Below are 25,326 nucleotides of genomic sequence, written 5' to 3'. Positions count from 1 at the left end.
TGGGCTATGTAACAAGTGTTACAAAATTTAGAGACCGAAATAATAGGAAATGTGTTATTTGAAAACTAAAATATTAAATGAATTCGGTCAAGGAAACGTAGCATATATTTAGAAATTAAAGAAAATGAAAATCAATATATCAAAATTGTAAGATACAGGTACAATTTTTTTCTACAGTGCTTAGAAAAATATATAGCATTTAATGCTTATAAAATTTATGAATAGAAATCTCAAGTCAGTAATATAAAATCCTACTTTAACAAATAACAAAGGAAAAGTAAGCCCAAATCCATCAAAAAGAAGAAAATAATATAGATGAAATGAAATATGAAGCAGAAAAGCAACAAAGAAAAATCAATAAAACCAAAAGTTGAGTTTTATAAAGTTCAATAAAATTTCTAAACTCCAGATTAATAAATAAAATAAAAACATAATCAATATTATTTATATGGGAATGAAAGAAAGGTTATAAATATATAGTAAAATAGAAAAATATCAAAGTATTTTATTTTTCATAACTTTTGTGAAAGTTTCCCTGAGAAGCTGCAACTAATCCAAGCTCAATTAAAAAGAAATAGGTAATCCGGCTTTTATAGCTATTAGATAAAATCATTTCACAAATATAACAGAAAAAATAAACTTTCCACATTACATATTTCAGGCTCAAATGACTTCAATGTTAAATTCTACCGTAAATTTTAAAAGATATATTACATATTGTCTTCCACAATATAGAAGTGGAAGGGGTGTATCATTAAGCCACTTTTGTACTAATACATAATAAATGTACATGTTTTTAGGGTACTAGTGATAATTTTATACATCCATATAATATGTGTCAAGATCTATTCAAGGCAATTGGCATATCTATCACCTTAAATATTTATATTTTATTTGTCAGGAATATTCAAATTATTATCTGTTTTTCCCTGTCATTTTGCTAAAAGCCATTTTAACTGGGGTGCTATCATTGTGGTTTTGATTTGCATTTGTTGGATGATTCGTGATGTTGAGCATTTTTTCATATACCTGTTGGCCCTTTGTATGTCTTTTTTTTTTTTTTTTTTTTTGAGACGGAGTCTCGCTCTGTCTCCCAGACTGGAGTGCAGTGACACGATTTCTGCTCACTACAAGCTCTGCCTCCTGGGTTCACGCCATTCTCCTGCCTCAGCCTCTCTAGTAGCTGGGACCACAGGTGCCTGCCACTACGCCCGGCTAATTTTTTTTTTTTGTATTTTTAGTAGAGACACGGTTTCACCATGTTAACCAGGATGGTCTCGATCTCCTGACCTCGTGATCCGCCCACCTCGGCCTCCCAAAGTGTTGGGATTACAGGCATGAGCCACCGCGCTGGGCCATTTGTATGTCTTCTTTTGAGAAATGTCTATTAAGATCTTTTGCCCATCTTTAAATCATTTTTTTGTTTGTTTATTTGAGCTCCTTATGCATTATGGTTATTAATTCCTTATCAGATGGATAACTTGAGATATGTTTTCTCATTCTGTGTGTATCTCTTCACTTTGTTTATTGTTTTCTTTGTTGTGCAGAAGATTTTTAGCTTGATGTAATCCCATTTTGCCTAGTTTTGCTTTTCTTGCATATGCCTTTGAGGTCTTACACACAGAAAAGATCTTTGTCTAGATCAGCATCTTGGTGCATTTCTAGTAGATTTTTCTGGTAATTTCTTAGCCTCACGTCTTAGGATTCAGTATGTAATCCATATTGATTTGATTTTTGTATATGGCAAGAGATTTTTCTGCATATGATTATCCATTTTTCCCAGCACAATTTATTGAAGAGGCTTTCTTTTTCTCATTCTGTGTTGTTGGTGCCTTGTCAAAAACGAGTTGGCTGTAAATGTGTGGATTTTTCAATGGGTTCTCCATTTTGTATCACTGGTCTATGTATCTGTTTTATGCCATTACCATGTTGATTTGTTTACTATAGTTTTGTAATATTTTGAAGTCAGGAGGTATGATGCCTCCAGCTTTGTTGTTTGCTCTGGATTGCTTTGGCTATTCAGGATCCTTTGTGATTCCATATACATTTTAATATTAAAATATATATATAAAGAAAGTCATTGATGTTTTGATAGGGATTGCATTGAATCTGAAAATTGCTTTGGGTAATATTGTCATTGAAATGTTATTATTTCTTCCAATACATAAACATGAAATATCTTTTTATTTTTGTGTATTCTTTTCAATTTTTTCATCAGTGTGTGATAGTTTTTCTTGTATAGATCTTTTGCTTTTTCATTAAACTGATTTCCAAATATTTTACATTTTTGTAGTTATTGTAAATTGTATTACATTTTTATTTCTTTTTTAGATTGTTTGATGTTTGCAGATATAAATGCTAGTGATATTGTATGCTGATTTTGTATGTTGATTTTCTATTCTGAAAATTTACTGAATGTGCTAATCAGTTTCAATAGTTTTTTAGTGGAGTCTTTAGCTTTTCTTAAATACAAGATCATGTCATCTGTGAACAATAATAATTTTTCTTCTTTCTTTTCAGTTTTGGTTGCCCTCATTTCTTTCTCTTGCCTAGTTGCTCTAGCTAGGCCTTCAGGTATTATATTTAATAACACTGGCAAAAATAGACATCTTTGCCTTCTTCCAAATCATAGAGAAAAGGCTTCAATTATTCCCTATTCAGGATGAGGCACTATGAGTTTGTCATACACAGCCCTAATAATTTTGAGGTATGTTCCTTCCATACCCAGTTTGTTGAGGGTTTTTCTCATAAAGAGATCTTGAATTACATTGAGTGCTTCTTCAACACCTGTTGAACTGATCATACAGTTTTTTTGTTTTGGGTTCTATTAATGTGATGTATAATATCTATTGATTTGCATATTCTTGTACCCCTGGGTAAATCCCACTTGATCATGGAGAGTTGTTAAACATTTTTTAATTAACTTTGCTTGTATTTTGCTGAGAACCTTTCCATTCATGTTCATCAGTGATACTGGCCTGTAATTCTTGTGTTGAGTACATATCTGCTTTTGGTATCAGGGTAATGCTAATCTTATAGAATGAATTTGGTAATATTCTCTCCTTTTCCTTTTTTTATTTTTTTTGAAAAGAGTGAGTATAATTGATATTAAATCTTCTTTAAAAGTATGCTAGAATGGACAAATGAAGCCATGAGGCCATGAGATTTCCTTTGCTGGGAGACTTTTTATGACAGTTTCAATCTCATTACTCTTTATTGGTTTGTTTAGGTTTTCTATTTTTTTATGATTCAACCTTGGTAGATTGTGTGTGTCCAGGAATTAATCCATTTCTTCTATTTTTTTCCAATGTGTTGATGTAGAATTCTTCATAATAATATCTAATGATTCTTTGAATTTCTGTGGCCTCGGTTGTTATGTCTTCTATTTTGTTTCTGATTTTATTTGTATCTTCTCTCATTCTTGCTATTCTGTCAAAATTTGCCAATTTTGTTTATCTTTACAAAATACAAACTTCTTGTTTTGTTGACCCCTGTATTGTTTTCTTAGTCCCAATTTCATTTGTTTCTACTCTGCTCTTTATTTTTTCTTTCATTTTATGAATTTTGATTTTTTTTTTGTTAATGCTTTTTTAGTTCCTTGAGGTACAGCATTAAGTTTTTCAGTCGCAGTCTTTCTACTTTTTTTATTTAGATGTATATTGCTAAAAACTTCCCTCTCACTACTACTTTTGTGGAATCCCATAGTTTTGGTATGTTATTTCCATTTTCAGGTTTTTTTAAATTTTTAAATTTTCTTTTTAATTTATTTATCAACCCATTTGTTGTTTGGGGTTATTCTGCTTAATTTCCATGAGTTTGTACAGCTTCTGAGGTTTCTGTTGTTATTGATTTCTAGTTTTATTCCTTCGTGTTTGAAAAAGATACTTGATATATTTTCTACATTTTTGAATTTGTTGAGCCTTGTTTTGTGGCATAATATATGGTGTCTTCTGGAGAATGTTTCATGTACTCATGAAAAGAATGTATTCCATATGCTGATGAAAAGAATGGTGAAATGATCTTTAAATGTCAGTTAGGTGTATTTGATCTAGTGTGTAGTTGAACTCCGATATTTGTCTATTTTCTGCCTGGATCATCTGTCTCTTACTAAGAGTGAAAACAATGGACTGATGAAGTCCCCTACTGATATTTTATTGCACTCCAGCTCCTCTTTTGGATCTACTAATGTTTGCTTCATATATCTGAACTCTCCAGTGTGGGATTTATAGTTGTTTATAATTGTTGTATCCTCTTGATACAGCAGTTTGGCACTAATTGGAACCTTAAATCCCGGTTTGCTTTGGCTCTGGTAAATGATTAAAGTGTTTTTGGTCCTGAATGGGACAAGTCCCAAAGGTGATATCCTCAGTGTGAGAAAGCTGGCTAGCAGTTTGTGCCTAGTGAACTTACGGAACTCAGAATTAAATATAAGAAAATATGTGTAAGATCTATGACTGAAAACTACAACATAGGCCAATGGAAATTAAAAGAAGAGCAAATATGTTAACAGATTTTACAGATTATCAAATCAGAAGATTCATTATTTTTAAATACCAATTTAAATGTATCTCCAGTGACATATAGATTCAATGAAATTCTAGTCAAAATCTCAGCAATTTATTTTAGAAATTGATAATCATAAAATTTATGTGGAAAAAAGAAGAACTAGAATAGTCAGTTTAAAAAAAATTAGAGCCACCACTAATTGATTTAAAACTTTCTAGTAAGCTATAGTAATCAAATAGTATGTTATAGTCCTTAGGTACATAGGAAACAGAATAGGAAGTTCATTAATTGACCCACGCATGTGTGGTCAACAGACATTCATCAAAGATGCCAAGAAAATCCACCGAAAAAATCCTTTCAACACATAGTCCTCAAAACTGGCAATTATATATACACATATGTACATATGCTTGTACACGTGTGTATGCATATATATACACACACATGTACACATATTTCACATATATATGTTAAATAAATGAACACTCATGCAATCTTAGTTCAAACCATGTACAAAAATTAACTAAAAATGAATCTTAAGACTCTAAATCTAAGAATTTAAACTTTAACACTTCCAGAACAAAATATCAGAGAAAATTTTGACCTTGTGTTAAACAGGGATTTTCAAAACAAGACACACAAAAAAGATATAAAAAATAACGATTAATAAGATCCATTAATATTAAAACTTTCTAATATTTGCAAAACAGAGTTAAGAAAAATATTTACAAAACGTGTTTAATAAAGAACTTTTTTGAGTCAAATAAAGAAATATCACAATCAATATTGAAAAGAGAAGCAATCCAATAAAAATGGGGAAAAAAGTGATATATGAATGTTTGATACACACATTTAAAGGTGCACAGTATCATTAGACAACATGGAAATGTAAATAAAGTCACAGCGTGATCCTAATTGAAAACTTATTCATTGTTGGTAACATTAACATAAACAATGATGCACCAACAATGCCATACCAACAATTTGGAAAAATACTGTCTGTTTTAAAAAATATGTAAATTTAAGTATACCCCAATCATACTACCCAACAATACTATTCCTGTGTATTTACCCAAGACTAACAAAAGCAAAGGTTCCCACTAATACATGCATGTAAAATTTCCAAACTGTCTGATCATAGTAATTAAAAACCAGTCTCCATCAACTACTCAATAAAAAATTATGGTACATCCATGGAATACAACTCAGTAATGAAAATGAGTTACTAATACATAAACAACATAGTTAATTCCCTAAAGATTCTTAATAGGCTACATAATTTAAGGTTCCAGTTATATTAAAACTCTAGAAAATATAAAACTATAATGACAATAAGCAGAGCCATTTTTATGTGCTGGGGGTTGGAGAAGAAAACTGGCTTCAAAGGGACTCAAATAATCTTTTGAGAGTGATCTAAATATTCATTTTCTTGATTTTGTTCATAACTACAGGACTTTTTACATGTTTCAAAACTAATCAATTAATATACTTTTAAAAGGATGAAGTTTAAGGCACATAATTTGTATTTAAACAAACATGAAAAAAAACAAAATTTGATAGCATAAAAGTAAAATATTTAGTAATAAATTTAGCCAACAGTGTAAAAAGAAACTCAATGCTGAAAATGACGTACAATTGCAGATACAGAATAAAGAAAACCTTAAAATTAGAGAACTATATAATGTTTATGTATTGGAAAACAGTATTAAAAGGTTAGAACTGTCCAAAATCTTTTATTGATGCAATTCATTCATCATCAATATCCATCAGAGGTCCCAAAGAATTCAATACAGAAGAGAATATCATTTCAACTGATGGTGCTGGAACAATGAGATCTCTGCATAGAAAAAGTAAACTCCACATGCTAACAAAATTAATTCAGGACAAATCACGGATTTAAATTAAAATCTTAAAATATTAATGCTTCTGGAATAAAGCATAAAGTATATTTTATGGCATTTGGGTTGGCGAGGTTATCTTATGAGGTATTTCTAATCATCATTAATTCATTAAAATTAATGTCTTAATGGGTGAGGGTTATCCAGAAACTCTCTAAGCTGTCTTTGCAGTTTTTATGTAAAGATAAAATTATTCCTAAAAAATAAATTTACTAAAAAAAATAAGCGATCATGAAAAACTTCGTATCTTTTACTTAATCAAAAGTCATCCTTAAAAATGAAAAAGTAAGGCATCACCTAGAAGAAAATATTTATGATATATATATCTGACATAGGACTTACATCCGTAGTGTTGAACAACTTCTATAAATCAACAGCCAATAAAGAGACAATCCAATAAAAATATACAAAAGACTAAACTGAACTCTGCCCACTGAATATATATGAATATCTAAAAGCAAATGAGCATGTGCTTAACATAATGTAGCTTCTAGGAAATGCAAATTAAAACCACAATGTGATACCATTGCACTCCCGATAGAATTATAAACATTAAAACGAAGACCGAATACTAAGTTTTAGTGAGGATGGGTAGCAACTGAAAACCTCACATTCTAACATTTTACAAGGAATTTGGAAAAATGTTTGGCACCTTCTCATATAGTGACACATACATGTACTCCATGACGTAGAAATAAACCCACATGTTCATCACCAAAGTAATGTATAAAGAAATTGTGTTACATTTATACAATGGGATACTTCTTTGAAGTGAAAGGGACAATCCTCTGTAACACACAATGATATACATGAATCTCAGAAACAATATAGTGTTATTGACCACAGATACAAGAGAGCATGCTATACGATTCTATTTATATGAGGTTCAGGTATAGAAAATGCTCATTTCAATTGTGATGACAAAAATCACAACAACAATTTTCTATATTGTCGAAAGATGGGTAGTAGTGATCACCATGCATAAATAGAGAGAGAACTTTTTGGATGACATAAAGTTTTCCTTGATGGGGATGTTGTTTAGAAGACTGTATATATTTTAGAAATGTATTGAACTTAGAACAAAATATCTGTGTTTTTATTGTAGATTCTTCAATATGTGAATGTACTTGAAAAAATATATGCCCATTACCTAAACACTAGTCAACACCTCTACTCCTGTCATCATATATCTCCTAAACAGTTGCAGTTATGTCTTAACTGATCTCACTTCTCATGCCCAGGCAACCCCAATATTCAGAACAATGCTTGACTTACAGTAAGTGCTTAATTAATATTTAACAGACTATTCAATAATAGATTATTTAAATAAATTTTGATAGTGGTTTTCAAAGCATTAGTATGTAGATATCATATGAATGCAAGGCACATGAAAAATTTAAAATTAATTTCCAAGGTTCTAGATTTCCACATTAATTACCAGTGCTAAAACAGCACATAATAAATTAACATATCTCCCTTAGTCATTGTTGATTTAACCAGGGTAATTTTAGGCATAATGTTTTAAATTTTTACATTAAAAGCAGAATAAATAATATATAGTTGTGCATCACTTAACACTGGGAATGTATTCTGAGAAATGCATCATTAGATGATTTTGTCATTATGCTGACATTACAGAGTATATCTACATAAACCTAGATGGTATAGACTACTACACACCTAGGATATATGATACAGCTTATTGCTTCTAGACTCTAAACCTTTACAGCATGTTACTGTATAGACCACTGTAGGCAACTGTAATGCAATGATAACATAAAAGGTAGAGTAAAAATATGGTAATATAATTTTATGGGACCACTATCCTATACATGGTCCATCATTGACCAAAACATTGTTATGCAGCAAATGACTGTAAAACTTCTTTTGTCCGCCTGTAATCCCAGCACTTTGGGAGGCCGAGGTGGGCGGATCACGAGGTCAGGAGATCAAGACCATCCTGGCTAACATGCTGAAACCCCGTCTCTACTAAAAATACAAAAAAATAGCCGGGCGTGTGGTGGGTGCCTGTAATCCCAGCTGCTCAGGAGGCTGAGGCAGGAGAATGGCGTGAACCCGGGAGGCGGAGCTTGCAGTGAGCCGAGATCACGCCACTGCACTCCAGCCTGGGCGACACAGCGAGACTCCGTCTCAAAAACAAAACAAAACAAAAACAAAACAAACAAACAAAAACTTCTTTTGTCACACATACTCACACAAACACATGCACTCTTAAATGCTTATAAGAATGTACACTGAAATGTTAATATAGATATCTCTGAAAGAGATATAGGTGCTTTTGTTTTATTTTTAATGTATTATTTTATTTCATAAATATTTTTACAACGCTCATGGTATATTTAAGAACAATCATTTCATTTCTTATTTAATAAAACCCATATTGTGCCAATACATTCTTTGCTGTAATTCTTAATTTGTTACTTTTTGAGAGAAGTGGTTATTTAACATAAGACTAAGTAAAGACAGAATGTACTGTACAGAATAGATGCTTAATAAACATCGTAAATTCAATAAAAATAGTACATTCTAAATCACAAACATACATTCTATAAACTTTATCTTGGAGTACACCTCTACATACTCTATGGCTATTGATTCCTTAGTATAAATTAAAGATCAATATTTTTGATGTTATTTTTAAGTTCAGGGAAATAATCAATGACATAAACAGTCCAAAAAATCCCAAATGTATGCTTATGCAAAAATATAATCAAAGATTAACACCAATATTTGAAAAAGGAAACATTCGTTGCCACATTTATCATTAAGTATATCTGACAGTTGATGTTTAAATACTCAGAAAATAATAATTTGCTAAGGTTTCATAGAAGAATGTTGAATTGGTAGCCACTCCAGCTTCTTTCAAGATTTTTTACTCATTTTTGTACCCATTTTAATGTATATATTCTGAATTCCTTTTTTTTTCTTTTGAGCATTCAAGTAGAAGTATAGTGATACCAGATTTATCCTGTTACGTAAAGTATTTATGTATTAAAATGATGAAAATGAAACCACTGATGAGTTGATGAACTGAAAAAAAAGTCAGCTGTAAAACTAATTTTGTCATCATTGTGTCATAGCTATGATGAAAAGGCTGTGGCAGTGGGTGGACAAAAATGAAAGTGAGAGAAAAAATTAACTCGTTTGATACTAGCCGTGGGGGCAGGCTTCTGAACTGAATAGTAACAGAATTTGCGAAGCTAATTCTGATTCTTTAAATTGCAATTTAAAAATTTCTAGTAACTTGAATTCAATTAGTTTATATATTAACTTTTCACAAGTTAGTTGTCTTAAACTTCTTAGAAGAAAGCAACTGACAAATTGGCAGAATTAATTGATTTTCTTTAAATAAACACTGGTGAAATGCTGTTTTTTATTTCAAGTGACTAAGCACCCTAATCAACTGCAAAATTTCTAATAATTAAATTAACTTTAAAATTATACAAACCTGTAAAAGGCTTTATTCAAGATATTTATCCAAATCATCTCCTGGTTTTAAGATAATTAGGTATTAGCATTGAAATTGACTAGAAAAAAGTTTGAACATTGTCAGAGAGTGTATTGGGTCATCATTTCTAGATTCCCCAAAAAATACAAATTATCTCCATATGTGGTGGAAAATCTGGGTTACGTGCAAGCACTTGAGTCTAGAACTAGGAAACATAACCTTGATAGTGAAAAGTCAAATGGGCTCAATTTAGTGGCAGAATTCCAGATACTGTCACATGCATAACAATGCCATAAATTGGAAAAGCAACAGTTTTCTCATGTTCATTAAAATACTTGGCCAACACTTTGAATACGTGACCAAATAAAATAGATTCATAAAAGAAACATAAACATTCGATATGAAATAATTTTACTCAGATTACAGAAGAAACAATTTCCTCTTGAGAGCAAAGTAAAACTCATATGTATTTCCCATTTCACATTACCTTTTTAAAAAGACATTCACAAGCTATACATCACATAAACTGTATAGGTAATATAGTAGACAATTCCAGCAATGTTTGTCATTTGATTATAGAATATTAATCACGGCATAGTATGATTATTTTGTTGTTTTAATATGCCAGTTGAAAATTTCCTATAACTACCATTTAAAGGTGGAGTCAAATTTGAATTTGAAATAGAACATATGTAATTAAAGAGAATATAACTCATAACTATTCACATTAAAATGTTAGTATACATCAACAAAATTTTTGTTTATTTACAATTTTGAGATAAATACTAGAAATTATATTTTTAAATTTGTAAGCCAGATATCTTTTGACTATTATATATAACATATATACACACACATACATATATATGTGTGTATATATATATTTTTTGTGTGTGTGTGTGTGTGAGATGGAATCTCATCCTGTCATCCAGGCTGGAGTGCAATGGCCTAATCTCGGCCCACTGCAACCTCCACCTGCCCTGGTTTCAAGCGATTCTCCTGCCTCAGCCTCCCAAGTAGCTGGGATTATAGGCATGTGCCACCATGCCCGGATAATTTTTTGTATCTTTAGTAGAGATGGGGTTTCACCATGTTGGCCAGGCTGGTCTCGAACTCCTAACCTCGTGATCCACCCGCCTCGGCCTCCGAAAGTGTCAGGATTATAGGTGTGAGCCACCACACCCAGCTGACTATTATATTTTTTAAAACTTCAAGATTTCCTTTTTGAATATTGATTTTGAATTCTACTATGTAGGGATTACTTTGCAGACATCTGTTTCATTCTCAATTTCTTCACTTCGAATCAAAGACAATTATACTATTAATAGACACTTATTTTCCATAGTGAAAAAATAAGTTCTAAAAGTTGAAGTGGCAAGCAGTTGTCAAAATATAATTTATATATATTTTTCCATATTGCAAACTGTGAGTTACTATTATCAAACCTCAAAATACAGATTTCTTAGTATCCTCTAAGAAGTGATACAGCTTTACTTTTGGAATGTTTTCAGGACTGAACATTTAATGCTCTCTTAGCTCATGTTAGCACTGATGTTTTCAGAAAGTGAAATTAAGCATATTAAGATTACGCTTATGCACATACATGTGCTCACGCGCATAAACACACAAAGAAAATAGCATTTGTTTAAAGTTTTGTCCAGTTGAAAAAAAAATCTATACAATCTTTTGTATTTAAAGTTTATATTTTATCTCTCGGTTTTATAGGCAAAATATCGCCACTTAAATGTTAAGATATTAGATCTTAACCTCTGAATTTTTTTCATCTCTACCTGAAAACTCTGTTGGATTCCTTTTTACAAAAAACTCTCTGCCAGGCCATGGTGGTTCATGACTGTAATCCCAGCACTTTGGGAGGCCAAGGCAGGCAGATCAGAGGTCAGCAGTTCAAGACCAGCCTGTCGAACATGGTGAAACCCCGCCTCTACTAAAAATACAAAAATTAGCTAGGTGTGGTGGAAGGCGTCTGTAATCTCAGCTACTTGGGAGTATTAAATATACTCCCAAAGTATACAGAGAAATTATCTCCGTATACTTTCTGCCTCAGCAGGCAGGAGAATTGCTTGAACCTGGGAGGCAGAGGTTGCAGTGAGCCAACATCACACCACTACACTCCAGCCTGGGTGACAGAACGAGACTCGGTCTCAAAAAAAAAAAAAAAAAAAAGGGTTATCATATTTAGGGTTGCTAGGTTTAGCAAACAAAAATACAAGGTATTCAGTTAAATTTGAATTTCAGATCAACAGCTGAATTTTTTAGTACAAATATTTCCCCCAGTACTGGATTGGATATCCAGATCAATGTGTTAATGATTTGGGGACACACTTATACTAAAAATTGTAAACTGTTGATCTGAAATTTAAATTTAACTGGGTGCTCTACAATTTATCTGGCAGCCTACTGATAATAGAACATATATGTTGAAACCATTAAGGCCATGATGTGTACGTAATGATCAGTATCTAATTTCTTGTGACTGAGAAAAGTTACACTTTAAATTCAGAGGGCTGGACCCTATTTATCTAAGGGCCTGGCAAAGTAAGGGCATTATTATTATCTGAGTACCTCTGCAAATTTATCCCCTACACTGTAATTCAAATCCTAGCCTGGTCCCGAAGTTTATATTCTATTACTATATAAAACATTTTCCTGCAATGGAATTAGTCCCTGGAATACAGATTTCCTGTTTACAGAGGCAATTCTACATATTTTCTATGTAATCTTTGGTCAGAAGAGAATATTTGTATAATTTTTATATTTAATAACATTTGAAGGCTTTAAAATCAGAGTATACAAAAGATTTACTCAAATTTAAAAATAGAGTGGAATAAAATGAATTAGGCATCTATCAGCTTCTGCATGTAAAATAGCAGTAGCGGTGTTGTAGTACAACAGAACACATTGAAATTTTTTTTTTTTTTTTTTAAGCAGAGTAATTGTCTTCTTTGGATCTCTGAAAACAAAAACCATTTTGTGGGAGTTAGAATCACTGTCATCTTTGTCAGGTAATTACCCAACTTCTGGTAAAATGGATATTATCCTTTCTCCATTTAGAAATAAAATTTAAATTTTCCTGGCTTTGAAAGAAGTGTTTTCTCTCATCACGAGTTAGAAATTATCTCTGTATACTTTCTTCAGAATATTTTTAAACAAATATCTTAGAATGAAGCAAGCATTCCACTCCACCCATTTTGGGGTCCTTTGTGTTAGGCAATTTACTTGATTCTATGAGGAATGATGGGTCTAATTTGAGTGCCTACTATCTGCCAGGAATTAAACAAGATGCTAGAAAGTAATAAAACTGAATACAAATTCAAACTAGAGATATGTGAGCTTAATATAGGCCCCCAATGTTTTCTGCTTCTTAAGAATTTAGAAAATTATCCCCTTTGTGACTGAGGCTCCTAATCTTTAAACAGATTTTAATAACTGATACCTCACAGAGGTATTAAGAGGATTTTATAAGTATACACATATAAATATAAGCATATATTATAAGAATAGAACATTTTATACTTATATAGAAGTACTATATTTAGCAGACCATATGTCACACAGAAAGTACTCAATACAGCTTGACACGGTGACTCACGCCTGTGATCCCAGCACTTTGGGAGGCCGAGGCAGGCAGATCATGAGGTGAGATTGAGACCATCCTGGCTAACATGGTGAAACCCCATCTCTACTAAAAATACAAAAAATTAGTTGGGTGTGGTGGCAGGCACCTGTAGTCCCAGCTACTCGGGAGGCTGAGGTAGGAGAATGGCATGAACCCAGGAGGTGGAGCTTGCAGTGAGCAGAGCTTGCACCACTGGACTCCAGTTTGGGCGACAGAGCAAGATTCCATCTCAACAAACAAACAAACAAACAAAAAAAGTGCTCAATACTCACAGCTGTTACTAAATCAATAGGGGACATTTATTTCTGATATATGCACTAAATAGTAATTATTGTAATAGCTTTAAGGCTTGCCAAAGCGAAAAAGATAGGGCAGATTGAAATCGCCTACTTGAAGCTAAATGTTAGGCAAGATATTAAAAATTGCTAAGCCTCTGTTCCATTTTGGGGGGAAAAAGGTGGCTAAATTGTGTAAGTAGTATAATTGATAAGGCTAATGGAACATATTGTGTCCAGAATTGATTCCTTCTCATGGGTTCTTGGTCTCACTGACTTCAAGAATGAAGCCACGGACCCTCACAGTGAATGTTACAGTTCTTAAAGATGGTGTGTCCGGAGTTTGTTCCTTCAGATGTTCAGATGCGTCCAGCATTTCTTCCTTCTGGTGGGTTCATGGTCTTGCTGACTTCAGAACTGAAGCCACAGACCTTCACAGTGAGTGTTACAGTTCATAAAGGTAGTGTGGACCCAAAGAGTGAGCAGCAGCAAGATTTATTGCAAAGAGAGAAAGAACAAAGCTTCCACAGTGTGGAAGGGGACCCAAGCAGGTTGCCACTCCTGGTTGGGTTCCAGCTTTTATTCCCTTGTCTCCACCCACATCCTGCTGATTGGTCCATTTTGCAGAGTGCTGATTGGTGGGTTTACAAACCTTTAGCTAGACACAGAATGCTGATTGGTGCATTTTTACAAAGCGCTGATTGGTGCATTTATAAATCTTTGCCTAGACACAGAGCGCTGATTGGTGTGTTTTTACAGAGTGCTGATTACTGTATTTGCAAACTTTTAGCTAGACACAGAGCACTGATTGGTGCATTTTTACAGAGTGCTGATTGGTGCATTTACAAACCTTTAGTTAGACACAGAGTGCTGATTGGTGTGTTTACAACCTTTAGCTAGACAGAAAAGTTCTCCTCCCCACCTGACCCAGAAGCCCAGCCTGCTTCACCTCTCAATATCATGTGAAAATTCTTAACACACCAAATTCCCACATTTTGTGTGGTACAAAATAGAAAAAAAATTAAATATAAGATCAAAAACAACTTTAAAGAAACAGAGTTTTACCTCCATCTTGGTTATACAGGATTTAGATCTAAACAAGAGGGTCCCTCTGAGAAAAGTCATTCATTCACCTCAACAACAACATAGTAAAATAAATAAATAAAAGAATAAAGAAAGAAAAAGGAAACGAGCAAGGAAGGAAAGAAGAGAGAAATAAAAGAAGAAAGGAAAGGAAGGAAAGAAAAGGAAGCAAAGAAATAAGGGGAAACAAGTTGTTGTTATTAAGGTGGATCTGGAATTGAAATTTTTCCTCTGATTAGCTGACATATTTAGGGACTTTACTTTCACGAATATAAAATATCAGTTAGGGAGACAGTTACTTGAAAAAAAAAAAAAAACCCATAGATGTCTTTGTTGATAACTTTTGGGCTAGGGTAATGAAGCAGTGACTAAGTTTTTAAAATTTTTCTAGCAAAGATAACCTATTTCAAGAATAATGTTGCTTTTGGACCCTTCTGCTGTTAAAGCTTAAAACTTATATTTGTTTTATCTGAGTTCCTTCTTCCAGGAAACAACCCTCAGGCCTCTCACAAAAAGGATCAAAGATCTGAAACCAGATCACCATATCCGATTCTGGAGGCCTCATTCACCTTGATTGCTTCATTGCCCCTCCCAAACTCCTGTTTCCTTACATATTGTTACATTTCTTCTCTGCTACATAAACCCCTGGTTCTAGTCGATCAGGGAGACTGAGATTCCATCTCCTCCACTGCAGCACCTGGTGACAGCCTTCTTGCTTGGCAATACTTGTTATCTTAGTGATTGGCTTTCTGTGCAGTGAGCAACAGGACCTAGACCAAACCCTGGTGTTTTGGTAACAGTGTTAGTTTTAAATTCTCTAACAAGTGCTTGTTCAGACTAAAGACCACCGAAAAAGACTGTTGCATAATAAATATTCAAAACATTTAGATTAAATGAAAGAACTCTGAGCCTGGCTCTAGGCTTGGTTTTGGCTTTCAATTGATTTTAGATTTTGTCATATTAATTTGACTTGTATTTAACACTGCAGCAGCAAAGTAATACTCCATTCTATCCTAAAGAGACCTGGATGACAAAGGTTTAACATCTCCCTGTTTTGTATGGGAATTTACCTTCTTGGTCAATTCTTCCCTCAAGTTACCAGAACACTTATAAAGAAAACTTGCATTGTATATATCAAGAGCCAAAACTTTACATGAAGCCTTTATTTTTAATAGAGCAATATAGTCAAGAGTAAATTGTTTCAACTTTAGTACCATATGAATGATAATATTTAGTAATGGATGTTCTGAAAAGGGAGTACCTTTGGAAAATTTTACAAGCTCTATTAACTTAGGATAATAGAGTAATAATATTTTTCTCTTAATAGAAAACAATTTTAATTTAGCAAAAATTTATTAGTAGAATCCATCACTTTCTTCCAGCAATCTGAATTTGGCTCGATTTTCTCCCTTTAAATTAGTACTATTTAATTCCAATGACCAAATACATTTCCGGAATGGGCATTTATTACAGCAGGACACATGACTTACAGGAGACATATGATGCATATTAACTGAAATAAAATGATGTATATTTATCTTCAAGTTCTTGAGATTAACCTTTGTAGTAGATTCATAGGTATTATAGAGCAATGCCATCAATTGTATTTAAAATTCAGACACTGTTGTTAACACAGAGTTAAGGAAAAGTTTATTTCTGTGGAAACAGCATGAATACACAGTCAGGAAAACATGTTTTACACATTTAAAAGCAAATTGTTTTTCTTTATTAAATGCTCAAGAAAACACTCCGGTTTTGGAAATGCTTGGTGAGTGACCAAAAGAAAGATTTGAAATAGTCTCAAATTAAAAATAATTACACATAAAAATTGCTGCATATATTTTATCAAACTCATTTTTTCTTAGCTTGTAACTTCTTTTCCTATGTGCACGTTATTGAAGTTGCAGTAAGAAAACACGTGTAGCTTTTTTCATGTTTTCTAAAATTATGCACAATGTTATTTTTTTTAATTGCTCACTGTACTTTTAAATGACATGAACTGAAGTTGTAAAGGCATCTTGAAATTATGGGCTTCACCTTTATTCTCTTCCATTTTCTCTCACATCCTTCCTGGTAAATAGTATCTCTATTTATTGTTGCTGTCTCAAAGCAAAATTTTATATTTTCTATTGCTCTCTTACATATAGAAAATACTCAATGAATGGTGGCATTTGAAACATGTAAATTGTGAATAATATGTAATCCCAATAGCCTGACATTTATATTAAGAAAACATTCTCTATCTCAACTGCTGAACCACAGTGAAAAACATAATAATCATTTAAATAAATTCTCTGACCTACTAGAGTTTTGCATGGATCATAAATTGATATATATACATATGTATCAACTTTTATTTTGCTGTTGTACCTTCCTAATCAGTTTCTTAATTACTTCAGTCTCCTTGCTTTATTTTAGAAATAAGTGGTTAAACTATAAATATAAATAGATGTCACATATTATGCAATTACAAGACAAGTAAATATTTCCCAACTTTATAACATATTCATAGACTAAAAATTATGCAACTTTAACATAATATCATGATAAGAAAAAAGAAGTATTTTCAAGTTTAAAGAAAAGCTTCATGGGAAGTTATGTTTATACCTTTATAAATATGCAAGAGAGATCTAAAAACAATGTTGGACAAGGTTTTTATAAAGAAAGATGAACATTATAAAAGGCAAAGAGTAGAAACAACAACTCAAGTGTCTACCAATTGCAGAATGAATAAACAAAATATGACATGTACATACGAAGGAATATTATTCAGCCATAAAAGGTAATAAAGTACTGATACTACAACATGGACAAACCTTAAAATCATTATGCTAAGTGAAAGAAGCCAGGTTCAAGAGGTAACATATCAGTTATATAAAATGTCCATAATAGACAAATCCATAGAGAAAGAAAGTATAATAGTGGTTGCCAGAACCTGGGAGAGTGGTGAATGAGGAATGATTTATCAGTGGGTATGAGGTTTCATTTTCAGGTGGTAAAATGTTCTGTTAACAGATATGTGTGATAGTCATACAACCTTGTGAATGTACTAAAAGATATTGAATTGTGTGCTATAAGATGGTCAAAATGGTGAATTATATATTATGTGAATTTTACCCCAACTTAAAAACAGAATGGCATAGAAGTGTGAAATATTGTGGTATAGTTTATGTTACTACAATACAGTAAGTGTCATAAAGTAATCATATTATCTGGCATGTAAAATATCAAAAATGTTTGTTGAAAAAATGAATAAGATAAACTACAATTACTGGAGGACTTTACCAATAGTGTTAAGGAACATAACCATCTGCCATTGAAGGTCTGGAATCTAGAAAGTGGGATTTTTAATGTAATACTTTAGTATATTTACCGTCATTTAAAAAGTCACTGCAAAACCACCAGTCTGGTAAAGAAAGGATGACTTCTTGAACTAGAACAGAAGCCATTAGGATGTAGAGGAGAGAGAAATTTACGTTCCAAGAAAGCATCTCGGCCAGGCGCGTCAGCTGACGCCTGTAATCCCAGCGCTTTAGGAGGCCAAGGCAGGCGAATTACGAGGTCAAGAAGAGTTCCAGACCATCCTGGCTAACACGGTGAAACACCGGCTGTACTAAAAATACAAAAAATTAGCCGGGGGTTGTGGCACGCGCCTATAGTTCCAACTACTCGAGAGGCTGAGGCAGCAGAATCGCTTAAACCCAGGAGGCGGACGTTGCAGTGAGCCCAGATCGCGCCACTGCACTCCAGCCGGAGTGACAGGGCAAGACTCTGTTTAAAAAAAAAAAAGAAAAAGAAAAAGAAAAAAAGAAAACATTTCAGAAACTAGTGGTTTGTCAAGTATTAGATGCACATAGACACTGAGCCATAATGCAGTCCCTGTCCTCAAAGAAACTACTGCTAATGAAAGTATGTTTATTTTGATTTTGCAAAATGTAGAGCAAAAATAATATTATTGACATTTTTAGGATTTTATATATGCATTTATTTATACAGAATATATACTAGATTGTATCATATGTTATTTTACATATGTAACATTTATGTATATAGAGAGAAATATATATACCTACATATGTAGATATATATCTACAAATAGATAGATTAAGATGTGATTACCAGAAATTTTCAAATTTTCAACTTTCAACTGCTGTGAAGATTATAGTCCAAGGTGGTTAATTCATTTTAACCAGTTCGTTCTTTCTGGGAGATAATTTATAATATCTTTTTTTCTATTCTTATTTCAGGTGTTCTTCTGTTTTTCCAATGCATTTTCATTTGATTTTTCTGGCAAACATAAATAGGAGAATAACTAAATTTGAAAATATTTGGCCTTCCCTAAGTTAACAGAAAGAGAAAGAGAGAGTGAGGGAAAAATCATATTAAGTCAACTCTGATATTCTGAAAGAATTGATGCACCTCCCAGTGTTAGCAAAGTACACCTCTTGCACTGGGAAAATCAGAGTTACTGTCTGAAAAAAAAATTAAGTAACCATCCAGAATTATAATTTGGTATCTGCCTGGGCATAAGCACACAAAGGGAAAGCTAAAAAAAAATCTTATTCAACTTTATTAGATACATACTTTATGCAAGATGAAGTCTCTATGACCCTTTATACTGTAATTCACATTTGAGACGGCTGCACTTTGCCTTTTTCACAAAACAAACCATCAGATGACGGTGATAACAAAATAAGAGATGGTGAACACATCATCTTCCACAAAACAGAGTCAATTACTCCTGGCTTTATATATGAAAAAATAGGAATATGATAACATCTTTCACCACATCATTTCAAACCAGCTGAGGAAAAACAATTGCTTGAGAAACCTATGGTGTTTTGAGAAACAGAAAGTAAAGTTTGTAATCAAGATTCTGCTTTAGCTATTTACTAACTGCATTTTCACTTGCAGGATCAGGCATAAAGTTTATAATAAAAATCTATTTATTTAATTCACTAAAATATATGAATAATGTTACAACAAACTTTGATAAAAATGTTTATGTGTAATTACATGATAGGAAATTTAAAGTGAATGCATGAAATATTCTATATGATTTGTGGGGTTTTTTATTATTAAGTAAGTTACAGACTAATTTCTGAAACCTTATGCTTACTGTATAAGACTTAAGAGATTATAGAATTATTGGCTGGGACAACTTTAGAGACTGGTTAATACTCATTTTGTTACATTTTCACTTTATGTGATAAAAATCTGTTGAACAATGTTTGGCTAGCTAAGCTTTCTATTTCACCAGTGCATCTCATGTGCTAATGAATTAATTCATTGATCACTACCAAAACCTATTTGAAGCCCCATTGTTCACTATTTAATCTGCAGTACCACACTAAAATGTTGGTGTATTGGTAGGTTTATACACACACACACACACACACACTTATATATGCCTTTATATATGTATATATAAAACATGAAGATACATATATACACATTTATATATGTGTGTATATAAAACCTACCAATACACTAACATTTTAGTGACTGTGTTACACACACACACACACACACATATTTAGACACACACACACGCACAGTCATGCATCACTTAATGACAAGGATACATTCTGAGAAATACATGGTCCTTAGGCAATTTTGTCATTGTGTGTATTTACATAAACCTAGATAGTATAGCCTACTACACACCTAAACTATATGGTATAGACTATTGTTCCTAGGCTGCAAACCTGTGCTACATGCTATTGTACTGAATATTGTAGGCCATTGTAACACAACAAGAATTTGTGTAGCTTAACATAGCTAAACATAGAGAAAGTACAGTAAAAATATGGTATATAATCTTAGGGGATCACAATTCTAAATGTGGTTTGTCATTGACTGAAACATCATTATGCAGCACCCGAGAGCTTGTGTGTCTGTGTCTGTTAGCTATGTTTACATTTTATAGGCAATATGTATATTTATAGGCAATACACTTATTTCCTATAAAAAGGTACACATGAAAATGGTATTATATTTATCAACAAATATAGAAGTTAATAGTTAATATGAGTGCAGTTTTAATAATTACAAATCATAAACTAATGTTAATAGTGGAAATAGAATATTATTTGCATATATGAGCAACCAGTTGCCGAGAGTAAAAGGAGGATGTACCCAGTATGTAAAAAAATGCTGGATTTTATTATTTGAATGACCTTCTTGTTAATCTATTGATGGCAGGTCACAAACTATAATTTTAAAAATAATAGTATATATGCTTTATAAAATCTTTGATTTAGAAATATTACAAATAAATCTTTCATTGAAGAATGTTTAGTGATATTGAAAAAAGAGATACCTCATCCGCCAGGATCCAATTATGCAGATGCATGGAGCTTTATGAATATTGTTTGTAGTAGAATATATATTACAATTCTCATTAATTTTGAAATTATCTTTGTTTTTATATGTACAACTCTCATCTTTTAATTAGGCTAGAAAGGGCTATATTTAGCCAATAATTAAAAATTTAGTTCTGAGGCAAGAATATTCTTTTGGATATGAATGAACTACTTGACATACCAACAGATGTTTCTTCTATTTAAGATAAGGAAAATATTTTTCCTCCTATACAAATGAAACCATAAATTTGAGCAGTACCTCAAATTTATATAAGATCCCCATGAATCCATGTTATGGAGTGACTTGAAGCAGGTAAGACTTAATATTTGAAACTACAAATTCAACCAATAATATTGAATTCATTTTATGCAGGTACCAGAAATTATTCATGTTCAGAAAAAGCACACTTATTCTAATAATGACTGTGTTTTATATTATTTTACTAAAGCTATTCACAATTTAAAATGCCTCTTTTATATTAAAACAGTTGGCATAATATTAGACAGTTCTTAGTTCAACAGTCATACAGGACACAAAAAGCAAAGCAAGCTGAGAGCTCAGAAAGGATGAAATTAATAATCCTTAATTGAGATATATTTAATAGTTTGAAGTGGTTGAGAAAAATTGTTTTAAGAACAATTAATTTTAGCCTTAATTTACAATACTTAATAAGAAAAGTTACTTTATACTGTAAATAAATAGAGGACATTTTCTAGAAAATTTGCTGTTGCATATATTAGGGATCTGGTCTGGTATTATTAAAGAATACAAACACTGAGTGTATTAAAAGTGTACAACTAAGAAACTTACATTATCCTCTTTGCACAGCTTCACAATTAAGTTAAATAGAACGTTCTGTACTTTGAAACCTAGGCAAACTTCTTAAAATTTTTAGCTACTTTTTCTTATTTCCTAACTAGCTAATACTAGTTAATACTAGTGTTATTACTAGGAAGAAACTCAGAAAATTCCATAATGGCATTTGTAGGAACTAGATTGTCTAGAAAGGTATATGAGGTATAATACAAATATTTTTGGCAGATTCTTTAGTGTATACAAATTTAAAAATAAACAGAGAAGCATATCTTTCATGGATAACATATACAAGCAGTTGGAAATGATATATTTAAAATTGTCCCATGTCATAAGTTAAAGAGAACAGACATTGTTTGCAATCTTTTGTTTTATCAAGAAAAATGAGATTGAGATGATATATATCTTCTCTCATTTTAGTATGTGAAATCTTTATTGTGGTACAAATTGGTTGTATGTGAGAACACAGAAGTGTGTAATTCTTAGCAGTATAAAATTGTCAGCAACTGGGCAAGAAAAGGAAGATAAATAAATACAGGATTCATTTGGAGCTACTAGTTGTTTGTTTATTGCTTTTAATGAAAAAGACCAAAGATAACTATTTTTCTCAAGAAGACACCTTTTCATAAATAATTTCCACTTTTATTTTAGATTCAGGGTGTACAAGTACAGGTTTGTTAAATGGGTGTGTTGCATGATGCGGAGGGTTGGGGTACAGATAATCTAGTCACCCAGGTTGTGAGCTTAGTACTGGATAGGCAGTTTTTCAGCCCATGTCTCCAATTCCCTCTCCCTTCTAATAGCCCCCAGTGTCTATTGTTCTCACCTTTATATCCATGTGCTCTCAATGTTTAGCTCCTACTTGAAAGTGAGAACATGATTGTTTGTTTGTTTGCTTGTTTTTCTGTTCATGCTTTAATTTGCTCAGGAAAATGGCATCCAACTGCAACAATGTTGCTGCAAAGAACATGATTTCGGCCGGGCGCGGTGGCTCAAGCCTGTAATCCCAGCACTTTGGGAGGCCGAGGCGGGCGGATCACGAGGTCAGGAGATCGAGACCATCCTGGCTAACATGGTGAAACCCCGTCTCTACTAAAAATACAAAAAACTAGCCGGGCGTGGTGGCGGGCGCCTGTAGTCCCAGCTACTCGGAGGCTGAGGCAGGAGAATGGCCTGAACCTGGGAGGCGGAGCTTGCAGTGAGCCGAGATCGCGCCACTGCACTCCAGCCTGGGTGACACAGCGCGAGACTCCGTCTCAAAAAAAAAAAAAAAAAAAAAAAGAACATGATTTCATACCTTTTAATGACTGCTTAGTATTCCATGGTGTATGTGTACCACATTTTCTTTATTCAGTCCACCATTTGATGGGCATGAAGGTTGATTCTGTGGCTTTGCTATTGTGAATAGCACTGTGCATGAAAATATTTGGTTGAGTGATTTATTTTCCTTTATGTATATACACAATACTGGGACTGCTGGGTCTGAGGATAGCTCTTTCTTAAGTTATTTAAGATGTCTCCGAACTACTTTTCACAGTAGCTGAAATAGTTTACATTCCCACCAAAACAATATAAGGGTTTCCTTTTCTCCATAGCTTCACTTGCATATGTTGTTTTTTGACTTTTTAGTAATAGCCACTCTGATTGGTGTGAGATGCTGTCTCGTTGTGGTTTTGATTTGCATTTCTCTGATGATTAGTGATGTTGACCATTTCATCATGTTTGTTGGTCACTTGTATGTCTTCTTTTGAGAAGTGCCTGTTCATGTTTTTTGCCCATTTTTAATAGGATTGTTTTTTGTTTTTTGATGATGAAGTTCCTTATAGGTTCTGGATATTAGCCCTTTATTAGATGTACAGTTTGTGAATATTTTCTCCCATTCTGTAATCTATCTGTATACTCTGTTGGAATTCTTTTTTCCATGCAAAATCTCTTTAGTTTAAGTCAGTCTCACTTGTAAATTTTGCTTTTTGTCGAAATTGCTTTTGTGGACTTAGCTGAAAATTATTTCCTAAGGCCCATTTTTGAGAAGGGTATTTCCTGGATTTTCACCTAGGATTTTTATAGCTTGATATCTTACACTTAAGTTTTAATCTATCTTGAGTTAATTTTTGTATATGTTGAAAGGTAGGAGTTGTTTCATTCTTTTATATGTGGCTAGCCAGTTATGCAAACACAAGTTATTGAATAGGAAGTTCTTTCCTCATTGCTTGTTTTCATCGACTTTGTTAAAGATCAGATGGTTGCAGGTGTGTAGCTTTATTTCTGGGTTCTCTATTATGTTCCATTGGTCTATGTGTCTGTATTTGTACCAGTATCATTTTTTTTTAGTTTATAAGTCAGGTTCAAACTGCCTTATAATACAGTTTGAAGTCTGGTAATGTGATGCCTCTGACTTTGCTCTTTTTGCTTAGGATTGCTTTGGCTATTTGGGCTCTTTTATTATTCCATATGCATTTTAGAATAGGTTTTTCTATTTCTGTGAAAAAAATGATGTTGGTACTTTGGTAGGCATGGCATTGAACCTATAAATTGCTTTGGGCATTATGGCCATTTTAACAATATTGATTCTTCCAGTTCCAGTGAGCATGGAATACTTTTCCATTTATTTATGTCATCACTGATCTCTTTCAGCAGTGTTTTATAGTTCTGTTGTAGAGATCTTCCACCTCCTTGGTTAGCTGTATTCCTAGGTACTTCTTTTTTGTAGCTATGTTATATGGAATTGTGTTTTTGATTCAGCTGTCAGCTAAAAACTTATTGGTATATAGAAATGTTAATGATTTGGGTACATTGATCTGAAACTTTACCAAATTCATTTATCAGTTCTAGAAGCCTTTTGGCAGAATCTTTAGGGTTTTCTAGGTATAAATCATATCACCAGTGAAACAATATAGTTTGACTTCTTCCTTTCCTACGTGGATAACTTTTATTTCTTTCTGTTGTCTAATTGTTCTGGCTAGGACTTCTAGTACTATGTTGAATAGGAGTGGCAAAAGCAGTCATACGTATCTTGTTGCAGTTCTCAAGGAAAATAGTTGCAGCTTTTGCCCATTTAGTATAATGTTGGCTGTGGGTTTGTCATAGATGACTCTTACTATTTTAAGGTGTGTTCCTTCAATGCCTAGTCTGTGAGGGTTTTTAATCACAAAGGAATATTGGATTTTTTCAAAAGCTTATTCTGTATCTATTAAGATGATCATATGGTTTATATTTTTAATTCTGTTTATGTGATGAATGACATTTATTGATTTGTATATGTTGAAACAAACTTGCATC

Source organism: Theropithecus gelada, chromosome 1 (assembly GCF_003255815.1).
Source record: "Theropithecus gelada isolate Dixy chromosome 1, Tgel_1.0, whole genome shotgun sequence".
NCBI lineage: Eukaryota > Metazoa > Chordata > Mammalia > Primates > Cercopithecidae > Theropithecus > Theropithecus gelada.
The sequence above is the reverse complement of the archived record's forward strand: the minus strand, read 5'-3'. Positions refer to the sequence as shown.